At 39.6% G+C, this 25,346-nt stretch overlaps 1 pseudogene; it reads left to right on the forward strand.

The window, feature by feature from the left end:
* The first annotated feature begins 689 nt into the window (after window positions 1–689).
* Window positions 690–20,188, forward strand: LOC142178155 (uncharacterized; annotated as a pseudogene).
* Window positions 20,189–25,346: the final 5,158 nt, after the last annotated feature.

The following is a 25,346-nucleotide window of genomic DNA, read 5'->3' on the forward strand; positions in this document are numbered from 1 at the left end:
TAATTGGAAAATTTCACTTCTTTCATTCCTTATTGTCCCCACTTGTGGGACTAGCCTGAGTATGTTGTTGTTATTGTTGTTTTATTCATTATAGTGCAGATTTGTTGATTTTAGAGTTTGAGCTTTTGTCTTTCTATTCTTTCACAGATGGTGAGGACACGCTCTACTAGATCGGATGATCATACACCCCCGTCTATGCTAGAGTAGCGATCCTAGTTGTACTAGCTACTTCACGGGCTGGAGGAGGAGCTCAAAGTCCCGCCGTCTTGTACACGAGAGCAGCCGGGTCATGGTTATCAGACCCTCGGGTGTTGTGCCTGTACAACCAATAGTTGCAGTTCAGTCCGAGGTAGGGCCAGTTGTGTCAGTTGAGGGGCATATGAGTTTTGAGAAGTTTTAGAAGTTCCATCCTCCCTAGTTCAGTGGAGGGGCTTCTGAGGATGTATAGGATTTCTTGGATTAGTGTCACCACATTCTACGTATTATGGGTGCAGTGGAGTAGAGCAGGGTCGACCTTGGTACTTTTCAGTTGACGGGGCCGGCATATAGATGGTGGCAGACTTATGAGGCGAGTAGGCCAGCTACCACTTACTTGGTCCTAGTTCTCTGATCTTTTCTTGAGAGAGTTTGTTCCATAGACCCGTAGGGATGAGTTCTGCACCGAGTTTGAGCAGTTGCGCCAAGGGGGTATGACTGTGTCTGAGTATGCTATGAGGTTTACAGAGTTATCTCGTTATGCACCTGCTTTGGTTTCCACTATTAGAGAGAGAGAGTCCGTAGATTTATTGAGGAACTCGCCTACATACTTAGATTTGGGATGACACGGGAGTTAGAAACTGGGACTCCGTTTCATCAGGTTGTGGAGATTGCTAGGAGGTTAGAGCGCATCCGCAGTCTAAAAAGGGAGGATAGGGAGTCTAATAAGCCTCGTCGACCTGGAGGATCTACTGGTCCCAATCTTGGGTTCAAGGTGCGTCATGGTAGAGGTTTTGTCGGTTGACCAATTTCGTCTGCACTTCAGGTTTCACGTGCTCCAGTTATCCATGGGTTCCAGAGCACTCGTAACAGGTAGTCATCTTTCAGTGCACCTTCGGCATAGGGTTCTTACAGTGGTTACTCCAGTCATCCCGGACAGTTCCTGCAGTCGTATTAGTAGAGAGGTTGCTTTGAGTGTGGGGATACTAGGCACATGGTGAGAGATTGTCCCAAACTCCGGGCGGGTATACCTCAGCAAGGTACTCAGGCTATAGTTCCCACTCCAGTTGCTACACCACCTGCACAACCAGCTAGATGTTGAGGACATGCGGGTAGAGAGCATCCTATAGGTGGAGGCTAGTCCCGTTGTTATGCTTTCCTTGGTAGGACTGAGGCAGTCGCATCTGATGCTGTCATTACAAGCATTGTTTCGGTCTGTCATTGAGATACATCAGTTTTATTTGATCCGGGTTCTACTTATTTGTATGTGTCATCCTATTTTGCTTCATATTGGGATACGTCTCGTGATTCTTTGGATGCTCATATTTATGTGTCCATGCCCGTTGGGGATTTTGTTATGGTGGACCGTGTCTATCGTCCTTTTTTAGTCAATATTGGGGGCTACGAGACTAGATTTGATCTTCTATTGCTTCATATGGTGGATTTTGATGTGATTTTAGGCATGGATTGGTTGTCACCCTATCATGCTATTCTTAATCATCACGTTAAGACCGTGACGTTGGCTATGACGGGGTTGCCGAGGTTGGAGTGGAGAGGTTCCTTGGGTCACGTTCCTGGTAGGGTGGTGTCTTATTCGAAGGCTCAAGAGATGGTTTAGAAGGGGTGCTTGGCGTACTTAGCCTTTGTGAGGGATGTTAGTACTGATACTCCTACCGTTGATTTAGCTCCGATAGTGAGAGAGTTTTCAAATGTGTTTCCAGCAGACCTAACAGGCATGCCACCCGATAGGGATATTGATTTTTGTATTGACTTGGTGCTGAGCACTCAGCCCATATCTATTCCACCATACCACATGGCTCCAACTGAGTTGAAAGAATGAAAGAACATCTTAAGGATTTGCTTGATAAGGTTTCATCAGGCCTAGTGTGTCACCTTGGGGTGCACCGGTACTATTTGTGAAGATGAAGATAGTTCTATGAGGATGTGCATTGACCATAGGTAGTTGAACAAGGTTATTGTCAAGAACAAGTATCCACTACCGCATATTGATGATTTATTTGACCAGCTTTAGGGTGCTATGGTATTCTCGAAGACTGACTTGAGATCAGGGTACCATCAGTTGAAGATCAGAGCTTCGAATATTCCTAAAACGGCTTTTAGGACCCTTTATGGCCATTATAAGTTCTTCGTAATGTCTTTTGGGCTGACCAATTCCCCACCAGCGTTCATGCTCTTGATGGACAACATGTTTTAGCCTTATCTTGATTCCTTCGTTATTGTATTTATTGATGATATCTTGGTGTATTCTCATAGCTGGGAGGAGCATGAGCAACACTTGAGGATCGTGCTCCACACTTTGAGGGAGAAGAAGTTATATGCTAAATTCTCTAAGTGAGAGTTTTGGCTAGTTGGGTCACGTGGTATCCAGTGAGGGGATTAAGGTGGATCCAAAGAAGATTGAGGTAGTTCAGAGTTGGCCTAGACCTTCTGCCACTACTGAGAACCACAGTTTTCTAGGTTTGGCTGGGTATTATCGCCGCTTCGTGGAGGGTTTTCATCCATCGCAGCTCCTTTGACCATATTGACTCAGAAGGGTGCCCCATTTAGGTGGTCCGACGAGTGTGAGGACAGCTTTTAGAAGCTCAAGACTGCCTTAACTTCAATTCCAGTTCTAGTTTTGCCTTCAGCATCAGGTTCATATACAATTTATTGTAATGCTTCATGTGTTGGCATTAGGTGTGTATTGATGCAATATGGTAGGGTGATTGCTTATGCTTCGCGTCAGTTGAATCCCCATGAGAAGAACTACCTAGTGCATGATTTTGAGTTAGCAGCCATTGCTTACGCGCTTAAGATTTGGAGGCACTATCTTAATGGTATATGTTGTGAGATGTCAAGGATCACAAGAGTCTCCAACAACTATTCAAGCAAAAGGACTTAAACTTGAGGCAATGGAGGTGGTTAGAGCTACTAAAGGACTATGATATCACCCTTCTATTTACTTTTCAAATTCTTACTCTAGTTTGGATTCCCGACCTTGTCGTTTTCAAGTGGTATCAGAGCGGTTCTATTAAGGTTTCGTTCTTCATAATTCTGGGGATTTCTTGAATACTAAGAGCAAAAACAAAACAAGTTAAAAATAAAAACAAAAAAAACGAAAATCAATTTTAAAAAAAAAAATTGCTTGCTCTCCAGGAACTTTCTTTTGTATCTAATTTGTTTCCAAAAACTATTAAAGGAAACAAGAAGAGGGGATCCCCGATTTCAAAGATAAGATAAAAATTTAAGTTTTCTTACTCTTTCTAATCTAAATATATAATCATTTCCTTTTTTGTTTGTGTCTTGTTTCAACTGAGCCTAATAGTTCTAGGATTTGGTTCTTCTTTCATTTGTTCCCCAAAAATCTATATTTTACTACTAAGAACTTTATATGAGCTAGGTTTAACTATAAATCTACAAAGTATTTTGTTCAAAGGTTATTTCGAGAGAGAAAAAAAAGGCAAAGTGTGTGTGAGAATAATTGAGAAAAAAATTCAATTTTTCTAATACAGTTTAATTATTTAAGATATCACATACAGGTAGTGATGATGAATGAAGGGTTCTTCAAGAGGCCGAAATCAAATCAAGAAATGATTTTACCTTGCAAGCTATGCATCAACAATTCGAAAGGTGGAATTTGCAACTCCAAGAGATGAGGGACACAATTGCTGAGCAAAATGATACAATAGCTGAACTTAGAAGAAAAAATAATGTTAGGCCCCAAGCTAGGAGAAATGTACCCCTTGCTCCCATTGTAAATCAAAAAAACCCTATAGATGATTTTAATGATATTGATTTTGATAGGGTGGGAAGAGATAGGAGGGGACAAAGAGGTAGAGTAGAAGATGATAATACAAGCAGTATAAAGATGAAGATGCCATCTTTCAAGGGAACAAGGGATCCAGACTTGTACCTTGATTGGGAGAGAAAGGTTGAAGCCATCTTTGACTGTCACAACTACTCTGAGGGTAAGAAGGTTAAACTTGCAATTGTTGAGTTTTCTGACTATGGTGCTATTTGGTGGAAAAAGCTTACTAGGGATAGATTGCAAGAAGGACAAGCACCAATTGCTACTTGGGCTGAGATGAAGAGGGTGATGAGAAAGAGATTCATACCATCACACTTTCAAAGAGAGCTACAACAACGCCTTCAAACATTGAAGCAAGGGTCCATGTCTGTGGATGAGTACTTTAAGGCTATGGATATGGATATGATGCAAGCTAACTGTATGGAGGAAGAAGAGGCTACAATGGCTAGGTTTTTAAATGGTTTAAATAAGGAAATAGCTGATGTAGTAGAATTACAACAATATGTAACAATAGATGAGTTAGTTGATTTGTCTGTAAAGGTAGAAAATCAAAATAAAAGAAAGCAAATTATCTCATGGAAAGGTCGGTCAAACACCATCTCCAAGAAGCCATGGTCGAATCAAGAGATGAAGAGTTCTTCTAAACCTCAAGAAGACAAGGATAAAGGTAAATTTGAGGACAAAGAGGGAGGTAAAACCTTTAACACTAAACCTTTTACACCTTCTAGTTCTATTCAGTGTCATAAATGTAAAGGAAGGGGACATATGATGCATGAATGTCCAAGTAGAAGAAACATCATTCTTAGAGAAGATGGAGGATATGAGAGTGAAAAAAGTGAGGGAGAAGAAGAGGGAGATGTGATTAATGATGATGATATAGAACTACCTAATGATGGCATGATTGGGGTAGTTAGGAGAATTATGACTATCAACTTGGGAAGCAATAGTGAAGAACAAAGGGAGCATATATTCCATACTAGGTGTGGGATAAAGGAGAAAACTTGTTCTATTATCATTGATAGTGGTAGTTGTGCTAATGTGGTGAGTTCATACTTTGTGGAAAAATTGGGACTTGCATGCATGAAACACCCTACTCCCTATAGACTTCAATGGTTAAATGATAGTGGTGAACTAAAGGTAAACAAACAATGTATGATTTCATTCAATGTTGGTAGATATGAGGATGATATTCTTTGTGACATAGTCCCTATGCAAGCTTTTCATATCTTACTGGGTCGTCCTTGACAGTATGATAGGAATATTTTTCATGATGGAAGGAAGAATAGATATTCTCTTGAGCTAAATAGCAGAAAATTTACTCTTGCACTTTTATCTCCTTCTCAAGTGTTTGAAGATCAAAAGAGATTAAGGGAAACAATGGAAAAACCAAGGGGAGGGATAAAAAGTGATCTTGAGGAAAAAGAAAAGAAAGAAGGCCAAGAGTTAGAAAAAAAGAGAGATGGCCGAGAGAAAGAGAGAGGGCAACAATTTGAGAGAAGAGATAAAAAGGGGCTTGAATGAAAAAAATAAAAGTCTTGGTGAGAGGAAAGAGGCTAAGGAAATATAAAAAGAGAGTTTTTATATAAAAGCCAAAGAGTGTTTAAATGCAAGAAAAGAGGGGGGACCCATAATACTACTTACTTACAAAGAAGTTTTGATTAATTCTGAGTTACTAACTTCTTCTTTGCCAAGTAGTATTTCTTCTCTTTTGCAGGATTTTGAAGATGTCTTTCCTGAAGATATTCCTAATGGATTGCCACCTTTACGTGGCATTGAGCATCAAATTGATTTTGTGCCTAGATCACAAATCCCAAATAGGCTTGCTTATAAAAGTAATCCAGAAGAGACAAAAGAGCTTCAAAGGCAAGTTGAGAAGCTGCTTGAGAAAGGCTTTGTGAGAGAGAGCACGAGCCTTTGCTCTATTCCCGTCCTATTGGTACCCAAAAGGATGGAACTTGGAGGATGTGCGTGGATTGTAGAGCAATCAACAAGATAATGGTAAAGTATCGACATCCTATTCCTCGTCTTGATGACATGTTGGATCAATTACATGGATCCAAAATCTTTTCTAAAATTGATCTAAAAAGTGGTTACCATCAGATTCGAATGAATCCTGGAGATGAATGGAAAACTGCTTTTAAGACCAAATATGGGCTTTATGAGTGGTTAGTTATGCCTTTTGGCTTGACTAATGCACCTAGCACTTTCATGAGATTAATGAATCATATCTTTAAGGATTTTTATGGAAAATTTATTATGGTGTACTTCGATGATATCTTGATCTTTTCTAACACTTTAGAAGAGCATGTAGAACACCTAAAACAAGTTTTTGAAGTTCTTAGAAAGCAACTCTTATTTGCTAATCTTAAAAAGTGTACTTTTTGTGTGGATCGTGTGATTTTCTTGGGTTTTATGGTTAGTTCTAAAGGAGTTGAGGTTGATGAAGAGAAAATTAAAGCAATAAAAGAATGGCCAAAACCTAAGAGTGTAACTGAAGTTAGGAGTTTTCATGGACTTGCTAATTTTTATAGGAGGTTTGTGAGAGACTTTAGCACCATTGCTTCTCTTTTAACTGAAGTTATTAAAAAGGATAAGATTTTTACATGGGGAAAAGAACAAGATGATGCTTTTAACTTGTTGAAAGAAAAGTTATGTTCTGCTCCATTGTTACAATTGCCTGATTTTTCTAAATCTTTTGAAATTGAATGTGATGCTTCTGGCAAAGGAATAGGTGCTGTTTTGATGCAAGATTCTAAACCTATTGCCTACTTTAGTGAGAAGTTGAGTGGAGCCACATTGAACTATTCCACTTATGACAAAGAGCTATATGCTTTGGTAAGGGCTTTAGCCACATGGCAACATTACTTGTGGCCAAGAGAGTTTGTCATTAAAACTGACCATGAATCCTTGAAATACTTGAAGAGTCAAGGTAAGCTTAGTAGAAGGCATGCTAAGTGGGTTGAATTCATTGAAACTTTTCCTTATGTAATTTCTTACAAACAAGGGAAAGAGAATGCTGTTGCGGATGTACTTTCAAGAAGGTATGTCTTAGTTTCTACCCTGACTTCTAAATTGATGGGTTTTGATCAAATCAAGGGACTTTATGCTAATGATGTTGATTTTGGCAAGTTTTTTGCAGATTGTAAGTTGGGTCCTTTTGAGAGGTTTAACCTCCAAGATGGGTTTCTCTTTAAGGAAAATAATTTGGGGGGCTTATGGGTCACTTTGGAGTCCCAAAGACGCTAGACATACTTGCTGAAAATTTCTTTTGGCCTGAAATGAGAAAAGATATTGAAAGAATGTGTGCACAGTGTTTGGAATGTAAACAAGCTAAATCTAAAGTGTTACCACATGGTCTTTACACGCCATTACCTGTTCCTACTTCACCTTGGATTGATATTTCTATGGATTTTGTGTTAGGTTTGCCTAGAACAAGGTATGGTAAGGATAGTATATATGTTGTGGTAGATAGGTTCTCCAAAATGGCTCGTTTTATTCCTTGTTTAAAGACTAATGATGCTTCACATTTTGTTGATCTTTTTGTAAAAGAAATTGTCAAATTGCATGGTATACCTAGAACTATTATTAGTGATAGGGATGCTAAGTTTTTGAGCCACTTTTGGCGTGTATTTTGGGGGAAGTTAGGCACTAAATTGTTGTTTTCTACTTCTTGTCACCCACAAACTGATGGACAAACTGAAGTAGTTAATAGAACCTTAGGAAACATGTTGAGGGCTGTTTTGAAAGGTAAATTAACTTCTTGGGAGGCTCACTTACCTATGATTGAATTTGCTTACAATAGAACAATTCATTCTTCTACAGGTATGTTTCCTTTTGAGGTTGTTTATGGTTTTAATCCCTTCACTCCCCTTGATTTATTACCATTACCTACTAATAATATTGTTAATCTTGATGGTAGGACAAAGGCTGAGATGATGAAAAAAATTCATGAACAAACAAGGCTAGCAATTGAGAAGAAAAATGAGCAAACTGCCTTGAGAAAGAATAAGGGTCGAAAACAAGTTATTTTTAAACCTGGAGATTTAGTTTGGGTTCATTTTAGAAAGGAGAGATTTCCCTCCAAAAGGAAGTCAAAGTTGCACCCTAGAGGAGATGGCCCATTTCAAGTCCTTGAAAGGATTGGAGACAATGCTTACAAGCTGGACCTACCTGGTGAGTTCCAAGTAAGTGCTACATTCAATGTTGCTGACTTGTCTTTGTTTGATGTAGGATCGAATTCGGGGACGAATTCTTTTCAAGAAGAGGGGAATGATAGCATCAAGGACAAGGATAGAGTTTTGGAAGCTCCAAGGCCATTTATAAGATCTCAAGCTAAAGAGTTGCACTCTAAGGTTGCTGGACTTCCATGGCAAATAAAGAAGCTTTTAATTGTAGAGGAAGAGCTCAAGCCCAAAGTAGATGAATTATCCAAATTTTACAATTATTTGGTGATCCAAATTGAAGTTCAAGAGAAGGAAGATTGGGCCACCAAATCAGCCCTTGAAGTCCACCAAAGGGGCTCAAAATGAGCTTAAAAAGAGGTCCAAAAGGGGGTGTTTCAAAGGGAGCCCAATTGGAGTCCAAATCAATAGCCCAAACTAGTAGTTTTAAGGTCCAAATCTGACCCAAAGGGATTTGGCCGCCCTCACCTAATTGTAATGACTTTTCTTACTCCTTAGCAACCACCCTACCTAATTGTAATGACTTTTTATGCCTTAGCAACCACCCTACCTAATTTTAAGGACTTTTTGTGCCTTAGTACTCCTATAAATATTTAGTTCTTCTCATTCATTGAGACACTTCATTATTGATTAAGTATATCATACTTTGAGAGTTCTTTTGAACCTTTGTTACTTGTGCTTTGAGATTTATCTTTCAACCTTTACTAGTTCATAGTTCAAGGTAGTAAGATTACTTCTCTATTGTGATATCTTTGATTTCTTTGTGGTATTCTTAGAAGGAGATTAATACTAGTTATTAATTATTGTCTTAAGTTACTCGTAAAGCGGTCAAGATCTGAATCTATTGTTTTGATTTGCTTTTAAGTGAAGGCGTTTGATTTTTTCAATAAATCAAGACGTTGTTGCTTTGATCTTGTCAATGCTATAGAACTTGCGTTCTTGGAAGTTCTTGGAATTCTTTCCTTGAATTTTCTCATATCCTTTATAATCTGCCCTTTAGTTCTAGTTGTTCAATTCCTTATTGTTATTGCTTCCGCATTTACTTTTCAAATTCTTACTCTAATTTGGATTCCCGACCTTGTTGTTATCAGGCGATGTCGTTCTCCAGTTGATTGGTTCTAGCTTGGGGAGGCTAGGTTGTTGGGCACTAATTTGGTTCGTGATGCTTTGAAGAAGGTGAAATTGATTCAGGAGCGACTTTTTACAGAGCAGTCCAGGAAAAAGCTTTATGCTGATAGAAAGGCTCGTGATATGGCATTCATGGTAGGCGAGAGGGTTCTACTCAAAGTTTAGCCCGTGAAGGGTGTGATAAGGTTCGGGAAAAAGGGAAAGTTGAGCCCTCGATATATTGGTCCTTTGAGATTCTAGAGAGAGTTGGTGAGGTGGCTTATAGACTTGCTCTGCCACCTAGCTTATCAGGAGTTCATCCAGTGTTCCATGTTTCCATGCTCTGGAAGTACTATGAGGATCCATCACATGTGTAAGATTTCAGCTCGGTGCAGTTGGACAAGGACTTGGCTTATGTTGAGGAGCTGTTAGCCATTTTGGACAGGCAGGTTCGAAAGTTGAAGCCGAAGAGCATTGCGTCGGTGAAAGTCCAGTGGAGAGGTCAACCAGTCGAGGAGGCGACTTGGGAGACCGCACATGATATGCAGAGCTGACATCCTCATCTTTTTGGCACTTCAGGTGTGTCTCTAAACTTGTTCGACGATGAATGTTTGTTTAAGAGGGAAGAATATAACGACCCGGCCAGTCGTTTTGTGTATTTGAGCCCCTTCCCCTATATGATGCTTCCCATAGGTGCATTTATTATTATGTAGCTGAGGGGATGGTTGGTTTGGTTTCGGGAAGGTTTTGGATTGAATTCGAACACTTAGTTCCTAGTTTGGAAGCTTAAGTTAGAACTGTTGACCAAAGTTTGACTTTTGTGTATTTGCCCTCGGATCGTAGTTTTTATAGTTCAGTTTGAACTGGATGGTGATTTTGAAATTAGGCGTATGTCTGGATTTTGATTCAGAGGTTGTTGATTTGGCTCTAATTGACGAAAGCTGTAAGTTTGAGGTTTAGAAGTTCATAGGTTTGCCCTATAGTTGACTTTGTGGTTATCAATGTCCGTTTGGGATTATGAGCCTTGGAATAGGTTCATATGGTGATTTATGACTTGTCTGTAAAATTTGGGGTGATTCCGAGTTGTTTAAGCATGTTTGGCATAAGTTTGGAATTCAAAAATTTGGATTAGTTCATTAAGTTTGAATTGAAGTGCGATTCATGGTTTTGACATAATTGTGTGTGATTTGAAGGCTCGAGTAAGTCCATGTTAGGTTTTGGGATTGGGTGGTATGTTTGGACTGCATCCCGAGGGGTTCGGGTGAGTTTCGGATAAGCTTCGGCTCATTTTGGCCTTGGTGGGCAGTTATGTTATGATGTTTTTGCACCTACGAGGTCAGAACCGCAGGTGCGAGTCCGCAAATATGGATGGTTGGCCGCAGATGCTAAGATGGGAGTAAGACAGCTTGGTCCCTAGATGCGAAGGACCTTGCGTAAATGTGATGGCACATATGCGCATCCTTGACCACGGAAGCGGCTCCGCATGTGCGAGGTATTGGTCCGCAGAAACGAAATCTTAGGATTTAAGTGGATTCCGCTTCTGCAATAGTTTTTCGCAGATGCAATGTCGTAGAAGCGACTTATGGTCCACGGGAGTGAAAGTGCTAGGCAGAATATATCTTGAGCGAGGGTTTAATTTCATTTATCACATTTTAGATTGGGAGCTCGAATTTGGGAGAATTTTGAGGGGATTTTCATGATATGGTTTCAGGTAAGTGTTTTTACTCGAATTTGATTATTATTCATGATTCCAACCTTGATTTTAGCAATTGAATGATGAATCTAAGTGAAGAAATTGGGGAGTTTAGTAAAAACTTCTAAAGTGTAAATACAGGATTTGAACCCCAATTTGGACTCCGAATTGGATAAAACTTGTATGGTCGGACTCGTATTGGAATAGGTATTTGGAATTTGTGAGTTTTGTCGGGTTTTGGGATGCGGGACCGAGGTTGACTTTTCATATTTGAATCGAGATCACAACTTTATCGTTTGGGGTTGTTTTATATAACTTTTATTGATATTATTAAGTTATTTCAGCTAGATTCGAGCCGTCCGTATATTGATTCACGCATGAAGGGATGTTTAGAGTACTGATTTGGCCTGTTTGAGGTAACTATCTTGCTTAACTTTGTGTGTGAGAATACCCCTCAGGATTTAGCCTCAATTGTTATTTGTGTTATGTGAAAAATGACGTGTACATGAGGTGACGAGCATGTACACGAGTGCTATGTGTGGTTTATGACCGGATTTGACTCGAGGTTGCTCTTATTGCCTTAGTTTGATTGAGAGATCTCTGTTCTACGTGTATTCACTTAGATGATTACTTGAGTTTATTTTTCAATGCTAGAGATCATGTTTTAGGATTTTATTTCCTAAATTAGCCAAGTTGGGCGTTTGTGAGATTGTTGCTAAATTGAATCGACTAAATTCATACTTATATGTCGAACATCCATCTGCATTTTTGTATTGATATGTCCTTGTGCACTGCGTTGGCAGATTGTGTGTTTATTTCTTGATGACAATTGTTGGCATGTTATGTTATCATGGTTGTGGCACATGTAGACGTGTTGGGCGGATTGTTTGCGTATTGGCAAGAGGTCTTTGCCGTGCTATTATTATTATTGATATTGCACATGTGGCGAGATAAGGTGGGTTATATCGAGTTTCCAAATGTGGCGAGACAAGGTGTAATGAATTGTTAATACGCGTGTGGTGAGACAAGGAGGGCATTTACTTTATTTTAGCACATATTTTCTTGAGGCTGGTATAGTGATGTTTTTGTACGTGATCGTTTTAGGGATTATTCTTGCTGAGATTATATTATGTTTTGGATGTCATTTCTAATATTATTGCTGTCACGCCCCGACCTCGGGGAGCGCGATCAACGCTCAACCGAGATACCCCGGTTAAGTAAGCCTGCTAGATGTCTTCTACCCAACCTTGCCCATTAACAATATAAGAACCAATACAAGTGATAGACATGAGAAGAGTCAATTGTTCCACAATCTTTTCCATTACCAAAGGATATTCATATATGATTTCCAAAATATTACAAGTTTATAGATATGATGAAGAATATGTTTGCCCAAATACCAGCATCAAACACCACCCACAATCTGTCTACGAAGACTTTAAGTGCAACAGAAGAGTAGTATGGAAGTGCCAGCGACAATGCCCCGGCTATACCTCGAAACATAAAGTACAACGTCAAATTACATGAAGCCCGGAACAGAATAGGGCTCACCAAAATCTGCTGAATAGAGAGTAACTGCTAACGAGGATCAAAATCGCCCACTGACGAACCACCTGCATCCATTGAAGATGCAGCGCCCCCGACAAAAGGGACGTTAGTACATATGGAATAGTACTAGTATGTAAAGCTATATGTCCTCTTTCAAAATAGAATGCCAATATAAGAAAGGGAAAACCATAGAAACAACAAGTCACCATCAACAATATCCAAATTCCCAGTTAAAACATAACATTTTTCAAAATACGAAAATAATATATATTTTTGGTTGGGAGATCATTAGCACCGATATACAACCGTGTTTTTAGCATGGAGTCTGATCACGCCCGATCGGCTAAGCCATCTCCCCACGAACAATGTGGTTTGACATGCGATGTGAAAAAAGGTGTTATCAAGAGTAGTACCACCATGTGCGCAACATGGCATCCGATCTCCACCCGATCGGCTAGGCCGCCTTCCCACATATGCCGTATGGGTTGACTTTATAATTCACAACTAATATCAATCTCATCCCAATTAAGGGAAATAATCACAATCACATCAATATTTCAATCTCATCCCAAATAAGGGGAATAATCATAATCCACCCCTACACCGGCACGTATAGTTTCGGGTGTGGGCCTTATGGCCCACCCTTTCTCGATTTGCTAATGATACTCCCAAAAATATTTTTGTTTTGCACACACAGGAAACAAAAGTACAAATATATTTTATATTCACCTCTTAACCTTTCACCCTATATATATAGCTTCGTTAGTACTTTCAACCATTCACAACATCATTATTTCCTTGGCTCTCTTGGCCATACTTATGATTCTTCATCCATGGCACGCTGGCCGTATTTTATATTCCACATTTTCATTTCTTTACTCTCATGGATCATCATCATAAACATCAACAAATAGAATATTCCAGAAATCACAACTTTAGGTTTATTAGTAACGACGACTTTTAACACAATGGATTTCTTTCCAAGAAATGGAGTAAAATGATTGGCAATCGAAACACAAGTTAAAATCATAAACGAGTAACACATCATTTATTCTTGGAATACTTTTCCCCAAAAGGGCAATGCACAATTTCAACTCATGAAGATATAAGAGCTCAAAACACATTGAAAATACTTACAAAGCATAGCATTAGTTAAAATAACCACATTTGAGCTTGACTCGGGTATATAACCTTTTAGTCAATCCTATTTTAGAAGTCAGTTTGGAACAGTTGAATCAAGGCTTATTTCATAACCTTTCTCACATCATTTTATTTCCTTGTCACCATTGACCACAAGTATAACTTTCATTCTTGGCTCGTTGTGCACACTTTATATCTCCAATCCACCTCTTTCACTTTCAAGCATCCTTATAGATTATCAACAACAAGGCATTTCAAATCAAGACTTTAGGTACATATATAAGCAATTGGAGTTTTAGACGCATGGAGTATTCTTTCCAAGTTAAGCATAATGGACTTTCATTTGAAACACGACTCAAGCCATAACATTTAAATACACATATCATTCTTGAACACATTTCCGAGGGATAACATAATGTGATAGGAACATTCAGAACACATTTTGAATACATAATTCTCGACACTTGCTTACTCGAAACAATCAAATTTATTGGAAACAACTCGAAACATGGGAATAAGGAACTTGAGCCAACCATACTTGAAACTTACGGGAACATCATGGAATTCAATTTTAAGAGAGTAGTTTAGCCGACATACCTTGTTTGAGCTTTCCTTAAGTTACTACAATGTCCCAAAACTTCTTAACAATAACAATCTATAGGAAGATAGCAAAAATCGGATAATAATTATAAGGATTCTCATGGTGTAATTGTCTTAGGAATTTTGTCAAACACCTAGTATGCAAAATAGACTATAAAGCTCTACAATGGTAATCCCTTCCTCCCTCAACCAATTTCAACAAGAAACTAACCAAAATGGTTCATTAATCTCACATACTACAACCTATTGTCACATGCATGGCCTATTTCCAATCCCCACAATATACTTAGACCCTAGAATAACTTACATGGGTGGTATAGGACATGAACTTACCCGGATAGATAGTGGTCTAGTGAGTGGCTTCCTTGATTCTTGAAGATTGGTGCAAGAATGGGTGATTAGAATGCTAGGTTTTCTCCTTCTCTCTCTAAAATACTCTTACCTCTCTCTAAAATCATCAGACATTTGCTTCAAAATGAGCCCCTAAGGCTATTTATTAAAATGGGGCCGGGTTATAAAAATTAAAAAATGGACCCTCCGAACTCAGGTCTGCAGTCGCAGAATGGATCGCATAACAGATATGCGGCCCGCAAAATGGGCCGCGAAAATGATGCCAAGAACTAGGATGGTCTCGACCGGTCTGCGATGGGTTTGCGGTCCACAGAACACTTATGCGGCCGCAGAATGGACCGCAGAATGACCCAACAAAATTCTTCATGCCAAATCTGCGACGGAAAATATAGACCGCAAAATGGATATGCGATCACAGAATGGACTGCAAAATGACCTTCAAAATTCAACAAACTTTTTGCTCAACTCTGCGATTATTATGCGGCCTGCGAAATGATTCTGCGATTGTGAAACAGACCGCAGAATTGCCTTCTTCTGCTAAAAGCTTCCATCTACTCCTTAGTGCATTCTTCAATTGGCAAAATTGAAGATTAACTACTACATCCGTACACATCACCCTACCTCGGCACCACAAATCTTGAATCCCTTGGCAAAAGTTTTACGGGGCCTTACAATTGCTGTGATGGGACGAAAGTAATATGTTAATTCTGTACTCATCTTCATTGAAATTTTGTACTGTATTTTCATAAACTGTGGAATTTCGTCCATCATGATATTTCCTATGCCTTCTCTTCTATTTGATGATTTGTTGATATTATTTTTGCACTTCATATTATATTGCCAGTATTGATTTATCGAACATGCTATTCTACTAGTGAGTATCATATGACTTGAGAATCGTTACTACTTCCTCGGGGTTAGTCTTGATACTTGCCGGGTATCGATTGTAGTGTACTCATACTACACTTCTGCACATCTTTTTGTGCAGGTCCTCAGGTGGGTCCTAGCAGAGTTTCAGACTAAGTTTGGCGTTCACACAGAGACTTAGGGTGAGCTGCACTTCATAGATCTATTTCACAGTTTCCGAGTCCCTGTTCTATTATCATTCCTGTATATTTGTATTTAAGGCAGTTGGTTATGTATTCATACATATTCTCTAATCGTGGTAGCTCATGTACTTTTACCACCTAGTCTTGGGGTTGTGCGATGTTTGCTGTGTTTATGCCGTTTTATGATTTTATCAAATTTTGTTAATGTTTTGGATTATTAGTGTCTTTATTTACGCTATATTGATATTAATTTAAGAAAATAGACTTCATTTTATTGAATGCGAGTTGGCTTGCTTAGCAAGTTTGGCTAGGCGCCATCACGACCTTAAGGTAGGATTTGGGTCATTACATAGTGCATCGCACCTACGAAATCCTGAACAACGGTGCGAAGTCACTTTTGCTGTGGCTGAGACACATTTGTGAAGGTGATGTAGCCTTGTGATTGGCCGCATCTGTGGAAGAGGGAGCACAGGTGCGTGGTCGCACCTGTGGAGTATATGGTTGCAGATGTGAGGAGCAGGCCTTGAGTTGGAAGTCCACATGTGTGGACCTTGTTGTGTAGATGAATGGTCGCACCTGCGGGGAATATGCATAGCTGCAGAGTCGCAGATGCGATAGTGGTGGCGCAAATGCGAAGGGAGACTAGATAGGTAGAAGCTCACAGATGCGAGCCTTAGACCGCAAATGCGGTGTTGCAGATGCGGCAATTTTGTCCCCAAATGCGGAACCACTAGTAGACTTCATATATTTCGGGGGTTAGTTCATTTTTCATTATTTTGAGAGTTGGAATTCGATAAGAGGCAATTTTTGAGGAGATTTTCATCACTACTTTGTGGGTAAGTAATTTTCACTTGAATTTGACTATATATCTTGAATCCCCATGGATTTATACACTTTAATCATGAAATTCTGAAGGATAAATTGAGGTTTTTTTTCTACAACTTAAGAGGGTGAATTTTGAGGATTTGAGGTTTGATATTGACTCAGTTTTGGAATCTAATTATATTGTCGGACTCATGGGGTTATAGGCAGTTAGGATCTACCCCTTGACTTGGGTTTTGACCATGGGGGCCCGGGTTGACTTTTGTTGACTTTTGGTATTTGATTAAAGATTAAAATTTTATTGTTGGAGTGCATTTCTGTAGCATTATTTGATGTTATTGAGTTGTATTTGACTAGATTTGAGGTGTTTGGAGGTTTATTTGAAAGGAATAGTTGTTTTGGAAGGTTGAAGTTTTTATCGGGTAGAAGTAAGCCGCTTGTCTATCTTTGTAACAGAGAATTCTCCCCGTAGGCAATTTATGTGCTATTTCCTATTAGATTTAGGTGCATCTTATATGCAAGGTGACAAGCGTATATGCATGGTTAGGTTATGACTATAGCCGGTTAGAGTTAGGCTTATATTATGCCTTGTTGATACTTTATAAATTGTTATCCAAACTTCATTGATTTCTTTGACTATGTGATGAATCTTAAGTCATGCTTAGAGAATATGTTAGTATTATCACTTGTTGATTTGAACTTGATGGACTTATTTCACCGTGTTGGGTTATCTATTTTAGCCATATCCATGCAATTGCCTTATTTGACTTATGATTAGTGATTATTGGCTCTTGTTGCTCGTGTTTGATATTATGATCGGGCTTAAGAATCATAAATGAACAAATTGAATTGTTATAGAAAGTTGAATTACATGATTATCCATAGTTATCTCTTATTCATGTTAATATTCATCCGTGTTATATTATTTTATCCTGGTGCGTCTTTATTACATCATCTCATATTCTTTTATCAGAGTTGGAGAGTTGTATATTGAGGAAAGTTGAGAATTTTAGCACTAAGGACCAAGCGGATATTGATTATGGACTTCAATATTATCAGTTAATCGGTTTTCACATTGCAACAACACTTGGATAGGTTCGTCCCTTCAGAGTCAAGTGATTACTCATGTTACTTTGGGCCATGTGAGCGCAAGCGCCTAGATTGGTTCTAGTTTGACCCTTGGCCAGTGTCAGGTGTATGATGTGGTATTGTGAGGTGTTGGATTTGATCATGAGAATGCATATGCATTCTAGATTCATGCAGTAGCTCTTATATATACATATTGATTTGGTTTATATCATGATTTTGGAATAAATTGAGATATTGACTTGTTTAGTACCTTATTTGCCTGAAAAATATGTCTAAATATCAAATATTATTGTGCCTTTGCCTTGTACCTATTTGATGATATCATGCCTTAGTAATTATTCTGTTTAATGCTTTTACTTGCTTATTAAACTAGTAGTAAGTGTGAACCCTCGTCACTTCTTTTTCGATGTTAGACTTGATACTTACTAATCATTTTGATTTTGTACTCATACTACATTTTTGCACATTTTGTATAGATTCTGAGGCCGGTACCATTCATACCCATCCTACTATATATAGACTTTCTTAGGAGACTTCATGGTGAGCTGCCTTATTGTCCGATCCGCTGCACACGGAGGCCCACTCCCTTAATTATCTAGCTCTATCTTTTATTTTTTTCAGACAGATATTGCTATGTTGTTAGACATAATATACTCTTATTATTAGATGCTCGTGATGTTGTGATAACGAGTTTTGGGCTTTGCTAGACAGTTGTGGTCATGCTTAGACCCTGTCTTAGATATTTGTATCTTATTATTGGTTTTGAGACTGTTTCCACTTTTATGTTTTATCATTACTCTATTAATAACTTAATAAGTTGACTTTTGTTATTGCTGTTGGGTGTTGGCTTGCCTAGCAAGCAGGTTAGGCGCCATCACTACCTTTGGTGGGATTTTGGATCATGACCAAGTTGGTAGCAGAGCTATAGGTTCTAAGGGTTTCACTAGTCATGAGCAAGCCTAGTAGATCTTGTGGATCAGTACAGAGATGTCAGTATCTATCTGCTAGAGCTACATGGCTTTAGGAAACTTCCCTTTCTTGATTCCTCATCATGTCCTGATTATTGTCTTGAGTCTAAAATTTTCTCTTCTATTCTCTCATAGATGGTGAGAATGCACACATAAGCAACAACAATAGGTATTGGAGAGGCAGCACCAACGGTCATAGCTAGGAGAGGTAGGGATCGAGGTAGGGCCAAGGCTCCAGCTAGGGGACGTACAATCACAACTAGAGGTGGAGAATCCACCGGAGCCCATGGACACACCAGGACAGTTGCAGCGGATCCACCTACAGATCAGGTCAAGGATCAGATTATGGATGAGCATATGGAGGCTCCGGTGCACCCCTACATCTAGATGATTTTTATTGCCACATCGATATTCCAAGAGGCTATGGACAAGATAGTCAGCTTTATTGATGCCCTGGATCATGCTGGAGTGGTTCCGGTGGGCCCAACCATATCTAAAGATTGAGGAGGAGCTTAGACTTCTGTTACTCATACTCTGGAGCAGGCTACAGTGATGTTTCAAACACCAAGAGTATTGCTAGCTAGTTGAGAATGCTATGACTACTGAGGAGAAGAATAGGCTTGAGAGGTTTCAGAAGCTACATCCTCCTCATTTTGATGGTGACACTTTAGAGGATGCTCAGGACTTTATAAGTAGATGCCACCAAATGCTTCACAATTTAGGTTTGGTAGGGTTTAATGATGTGGACTTCACTACCTTTAAGTTGAGAAGGGATGCTAGTAGATGGTGGCAAACTTATGAGCTAGGCAGGCCAGTTAGTTCATCTCCACTCGCATGGACTTAATTTTCACACTTGTTTCTCGAGAGGGACATCCCACACACCAGAAGGGATGAGTTGAGGAGTCAGTTTGAGCGCCTTCAGTAGGAATGCATGATATTGGCTAAGTATGAGATGAGGTTCACAGAGTTGTCTTGTCATGCAGCTTTTTTGATCCCCACCGAGGTCGAGAAGGTGAGGCAATTCATTTACGGATTGACTTATGGTATCAAGACTGCTATAGCCCGAGAGTTAGAGATTGGGACTACTTTTCATTAGGTTGTGGAGATAGCTCGGAGGATCGAGCGTATCCGTAGTCAAGGGGGGAGAGGCTCTGATGAGGGATAAGAGGCCACATTGTTCTATTATTTCTGTGGTACCTCATCTATAGGTAGAGGTCAGTTCGGTAGAGGCCATCATGGTAGGCCAACTCATTTCACATAGCATGGAGCCCGTGGTGCTGTGGACCGATCATCTTATAGCACTCAAGTTTCGTCCTCTTTCAGTGCTCTCCCAGTGAGTTCATATTGTGCTCCATCTATTCAGGGTTCTTTTAGTGGCTATTCGGTACATCAGGGATAGATTCAGGTTCCTCAACCTCCATCATCTAGAGGTTGCTTTAAGTGTGGAGAGTTCATCTATGCGAGGAGGCATTTTCCCTGACTTGCTAGAGGCACAACTTCGTCGATTTCTCAGTTTGTGGTCCCCATACCAACTACTTCATCTCCTGTCCAGTCAGCTAGAGGGGGAGGACATGCAGCCAGAGGTCGTCCTAGAGGGGGGAGGCCAGGTTGGTGGTAGTCAGACAAGCGGTGGTTAGGCTCGATGCTATGATTTTTCGAGTAGGCTAGAGGTGATGTCCTCAGATACTGTGATTACAAGTATGGTTTCAGTTTGTCATAGAGATGCTTCTGTGTTGTTTGATCCGAGGTCTACCTCTTCCTATGTGTCATCATATTTTACTCCTTATTTGGATATGGCTTATATTTCTCTTGATATTCTTGTTCATGTATCTATACTTACTGGTGATTCTATTATGGTGGATCATGTATATCGATCTTGTGTGGTTACTATTAGGGGTCATGAGACTACGGTTTATCTTTGGTTACTTAGTATGGTGTATTTTGATGTGATTTTGGGTAAGGATTAGTTATTTTCATATCATGCTATTCTTGACTGTCACGCTAAGACCATGACGTTGGCTAAAGGTTAGAATGGAGGGGTTCTCTTGGTCACACTCCTAGTAGAGTGATTTCTTTTCTGAAGTCTAATAGATGGTTGAGAAAGGGTATTTGGCATACTTGACCTTTGTTAGAGATGTTAGTGTTGATACTTCTACTGTTGATTCAGTCCCAGTAATGAGGGAGTTCCCAAATGAATATCCTGCAAACCTACGGAGAATGTCACCCAATAGGGATATTGACTTCGGTATTGATTGTGTGTGGAACACTCAACCTATATCTATTCTACCACATCCTATGGCTCCAACTGAGTTGAAGGGGTTGAAGGAGCATTTGCAGGAGTTGTTGGATAAGAGATTCATTAGGCCGAGCATTTCTCATTGGGGTATGCAGGTGTTGTTTGTGAAGAAGAAGGATGGTTCTATGAGGATGTGTATTGATTACATGTAGTTGAACAAGGTCACTATCAAGAAAAAAATATCCATTGCCTCAAATTGATGATTTGTTTGATTAGCTTCAAGGTGGCAAGGTGTTCTCGAAGATTGACTTGAGATCGGGTTATCACTAGTTGAAGAGTAGAGCTTTTGAGATTCCTAAGACCGCTTTCAGGACTCGCTATGGGCATTATGAGTTCTTGGTGATGTCTTTTGGCTTGCCTAATGCCCCATTAGTTTTCATGCATTTGATGAACAGTGTGTTCCAGCCTTTTATTTGTGATTGTGTACATGGATGATATCTTGGTGCACTCCTGTATCAGGGAGGAGCACGAGTAGCATTTGAGGATTGTGCTCCAGGTTTTGAGGGAGAAAACGTTGTATGCTAAGTTCTCTAAGTGTGAGTTTTGGTTGGAGTTGGTGGCATTCTTGGGCCACGTGGTGTCTATTGGTGAGATCAAGGTTGAACCGATGAAGATTGAGGCAGTTCAAAGTTGGCCCAGACTCTCTACCGCTACAAAGATCATGAGTTTCTTAGTCTTGGATAGCTACTAACATCACTTTGTGATAGGGTGGTCATCTATTGCAGCTCCATTGACCAAGTTCACCCAGAAGGGCGCTCCTTTCATGTGTTCTGATGAGTGTGAGGAGAGCTTTTAGAAGCTCAAGATTGCTTTGACTGCAACTCTAGTTGTGATATTGCTTTCAAGATCGGGGATGTATACTGTATATTGTGATGCTTCATGTGTTGTCCTTGGGTGTTTGTTGATGAAGGACGGTAAGGTGATTTCCTTGTTTCACGCTAGTTGAAGCCCTATGAGAAGAACTACCCAGTGCATGATTTGGAGTTGGCGGCGATTGTTCACGCGCTCAAGATTTGGAGGAATTACTTGTGATGGTGTATAGTGTGAGTTTTACACTGATCATCAGAGTCTTCAATATTTGTTCAAGCAAAAGGATTTGAATTTGAGGTAGAGGAGGTGGTTGGAGTTGTTGAAGGATTATGATATCACTATTTTGTATCATCCGGGTAAGGCTAATGTGGTAGCGGATGCCTTGAATAGGAAGGCATAGAGTATGGCGAGTTTGGCATTTATTCCATCTTGGAGAGGCCTTTGGCTATAGATGATCCAGGTTCGACTAACAGATTTGTGAGATTGGATATTTTTGAGCCTAGTAGAGTTCTTGCTTATATTGTTGTGTAGTTGTCCTTATTTGAGCGTATCAAGGCTCATCATTGTGATGATCCCCATTTGCTTGTCCTTAAGGACAAAATGTTGCGAGGTGGTGCTAAGGAGGTGGCTACTAGTGATGATGGCATATTGCAACTTTAGGGTTGGATTTGTGTACCTAGTGTGGATGGTGTAAGGGAGTTGATTCTTGAAGAGGCTCATAGTTTGAGGTATCTATTCATCCAGGTGCTACAAAGATGTATCATGACTTGAAGCAACAATATTAGTGTCAGAGGATTAAGAAGGACATTGTTGGGCATGTTTTGCGATGTTTGAATTGTTAGCAGGCCAAGTATGAGCAGTAGAGACCAGGTTGTCTTCTTAAGAGGTTAGATATACCAGAGTGGATGTCTTTGTGGTAGGATTTCCACGGTCCTTGAGGAGATTTGACGTTGTTTGGGTCATTGTGGACAGATTGACCAAGTTGGCACATTTCATTCTGGTTTATAATTTCTTAGACTTCAGAGAAGTTGGCTCAGATCTACATTATAGATATTGTTTGTTTGCATGGTGTGCCTGTTTCTATAATCTCGGATCGGGGCACTCAGTTTACATCATACTTTTGGAAAGTTCTTCAACATGGGTAGGGCACGCAGGTGGAGCTGAGTACTGCATTTCACCCACAGGTGGATGGGCAGCCTGAGCATATCATTCAGATCTTTAAGGATATGTTGAGAGCATGTGTTATTGATTTTTGCGGCCAATGGGATCAGTTTCTACCATTAGCAGAGTTTGCCTACAACAACAACTATTAGTCTAGTATCTAGATGGCTCCGGATGAGGCCTTATATGGGAGGCGATGTCGTTCTTTGGTTGGTTGGTTTGATCCTTGCGAGGTTAGGTTATTGGGCACATATTGGAATGATTTGGAGAAAGTGAAGTTGATATATGAGCGACTTCATACAATGCAGTCTAGGCAGAAGAGTTATGCTGACAGGAAGATTCGTGATGTGGCTTTCACGGAGGGTGAGAAGGTTCTTCTTAGAGTTTCGACTATGAAATGCGTGATGAGATTTAAGAAGAAGGGAAAGTTGAGTCCTTGGTATATTGGTCCATTTGAGGTTTTGGAGAGAGTTGTTGAGGTGGCTTACATGCTTGCTTTGCTACCCAGTTTGTCGGGAATTCATCCGATATTTCATGTTTCCATGCTTCGGAAGTATCATGAAGACACGTTACATGGGTTGGATTTCAGTTCAGTGCAGTTAGACGAGAATTTGGCTGATAAAGAAGAGTCGGTGGCCATTTTGGATAGGTAGGTTCAGAAGTTGAGGTCTAAAGATATTACATCGGTGAAGGTCCAGTAGAGAGGTCAACCGGTCAAGGAAGCGACTTGCGAGACCGAGCATGATATGTGGAGAATATATCCCAATCTTTTTTGCATTGTAGGTATTATTCTAAACCCGTTCAAGGACGAACATTTGTTTGGGGGGGGGGGAATATAATGACCTAGCCGGTCATTTTGAGTATTTGAGCCTCGTTCCCTTATTTGGTGCTTTCCGTATGTTTATTTGTTATTTTATGACTTGCAAGGATGGTTAATTTGGTTTAAAAAAGGTTTGATATGGATTTGGGACACTTAGTCTCATTTTAAAAGCTTATGTTGCTAGAGTTGACCAAGGATTGTGTCACAACCCAAATTCCTCCTATAGGTCGTGATGGCGCCCAACGTTACCGCTAGGTAAGCCAACAGTGAACTAACCATGTGATTATTTCTTTTAACATTTTAGAAATAGCTGATTTTTATTTAGTGCATACATAGGAAATAAAAGTTTAAATAAAATGAGAGATAAATAATTTTAAGAGCAAATGAGATGAGTAAATATCCAAAAATCATCACGTGTCTACTAGCATGATCTCCAAGACCAGATATCACAAGTGTATGAGCTACTAGTAGAATATACATAAATACTACACTACTGTCTGAAGTGAAATAGACAAAAAGTAAAAACAAAAAGAAGACTTCGGGTGCTGCAGAAAAGGCTAGGAAGGCAGCTCACCGCTAAGTCTCGAAGAAATCAAGGATGCACGCCGGACTGATAGCCAGATGCATTTGCCTCAGATCCTGCACGATTAGTGCAGAAGTGTAGCGTGAGTACATAAACAACATGTACCCAGTAAGTATCTAGTTTGACCTCGAAGAAGTAGTGACGAGGGGTCGACTTCGACACTTACTATGGGCTAACAATAAATACCAAAATTATAATTAAGCATGGATTATAGAAATATAGCTGAAAACTCTATAACAAGAAATATTTAAACAATTCTTTGACTATTAGTAAATCCCAAATTAATTTCCATCATTTAACAAATTTATCTCTCAAGCCGAAACAATATCAATTACAATTGGGCTCCAAGAATTATTACGCATGAATTATGCCGAGTTCGTACGGCCCGATCCAACATACAAATATATAAATTGCGCACTGCGGAGGGTCAAACGACACGAACCATAAATGCATCTATCTATTACCGAGGCGTTCGGCCCGCTCCATAAAAAGAGAAAATACTTTATAAACAACCGATTCAAAGACTATTAAGAGGCTAATATTCAAAGAAAACACAAATTCTCATTAACGGTCAAGTAACCCGTCCAAAACTCAAGTAAATAAAATTCGGCCTTTTACAATTCCTTTATCAAGTTCCAATATGGTTTAGGCACTTAAATTACAAGTAGGGTGCAAACATCGCAAGTATAACATGATTTGGGTCCTAAACTATCCCGGACATAAGCATGGTTAGTAGCTACGTACGGACTCTCGTCACCCCGTGCGTATGTAGCCCCCCACAATTAGAAGCCCATATTAATTCAATTCACCAATGAGGTTAATTCCCTCTTTCAAGGTTAGAAAAGAGACTTTCCTCGTCTCAAAGCTTACTTTTCTGTCCACAATTGTGAATTAAACCCTCAACTCAGTGCCAAACGACTCGAAACTAGTCAAATGTTATATAAAATAATCAATACGTGCTCAAAAGTTCATATTCTAACTATTAAAGTGATTACCCAATCCCAAATGAAGAATTTCTAAAATTCATTCCCGGACACACATGCCCGGATTCCAGAAATGTTTGAAGAAAGTTGTTACCCATAACCTCACGAACTCAAATATATGATTTTCACTACATTCCATAAC

This window comes from Nicotiana tabacum, chromosome 24 (assembly GCF_000715075.1).
Source record: "Nicotiana tabacum cultivar K326 chromosome 24, ASM71507v2, whole genome shotgun sequence".
Taxonomy (NCBI): domain Eukaryota; kingdom Viridiplantae; phylum Streptophyta; class Magnoliopsida; order Solanales; family Solanaceae; genus Nicotiana; species Nicotiana tabacum.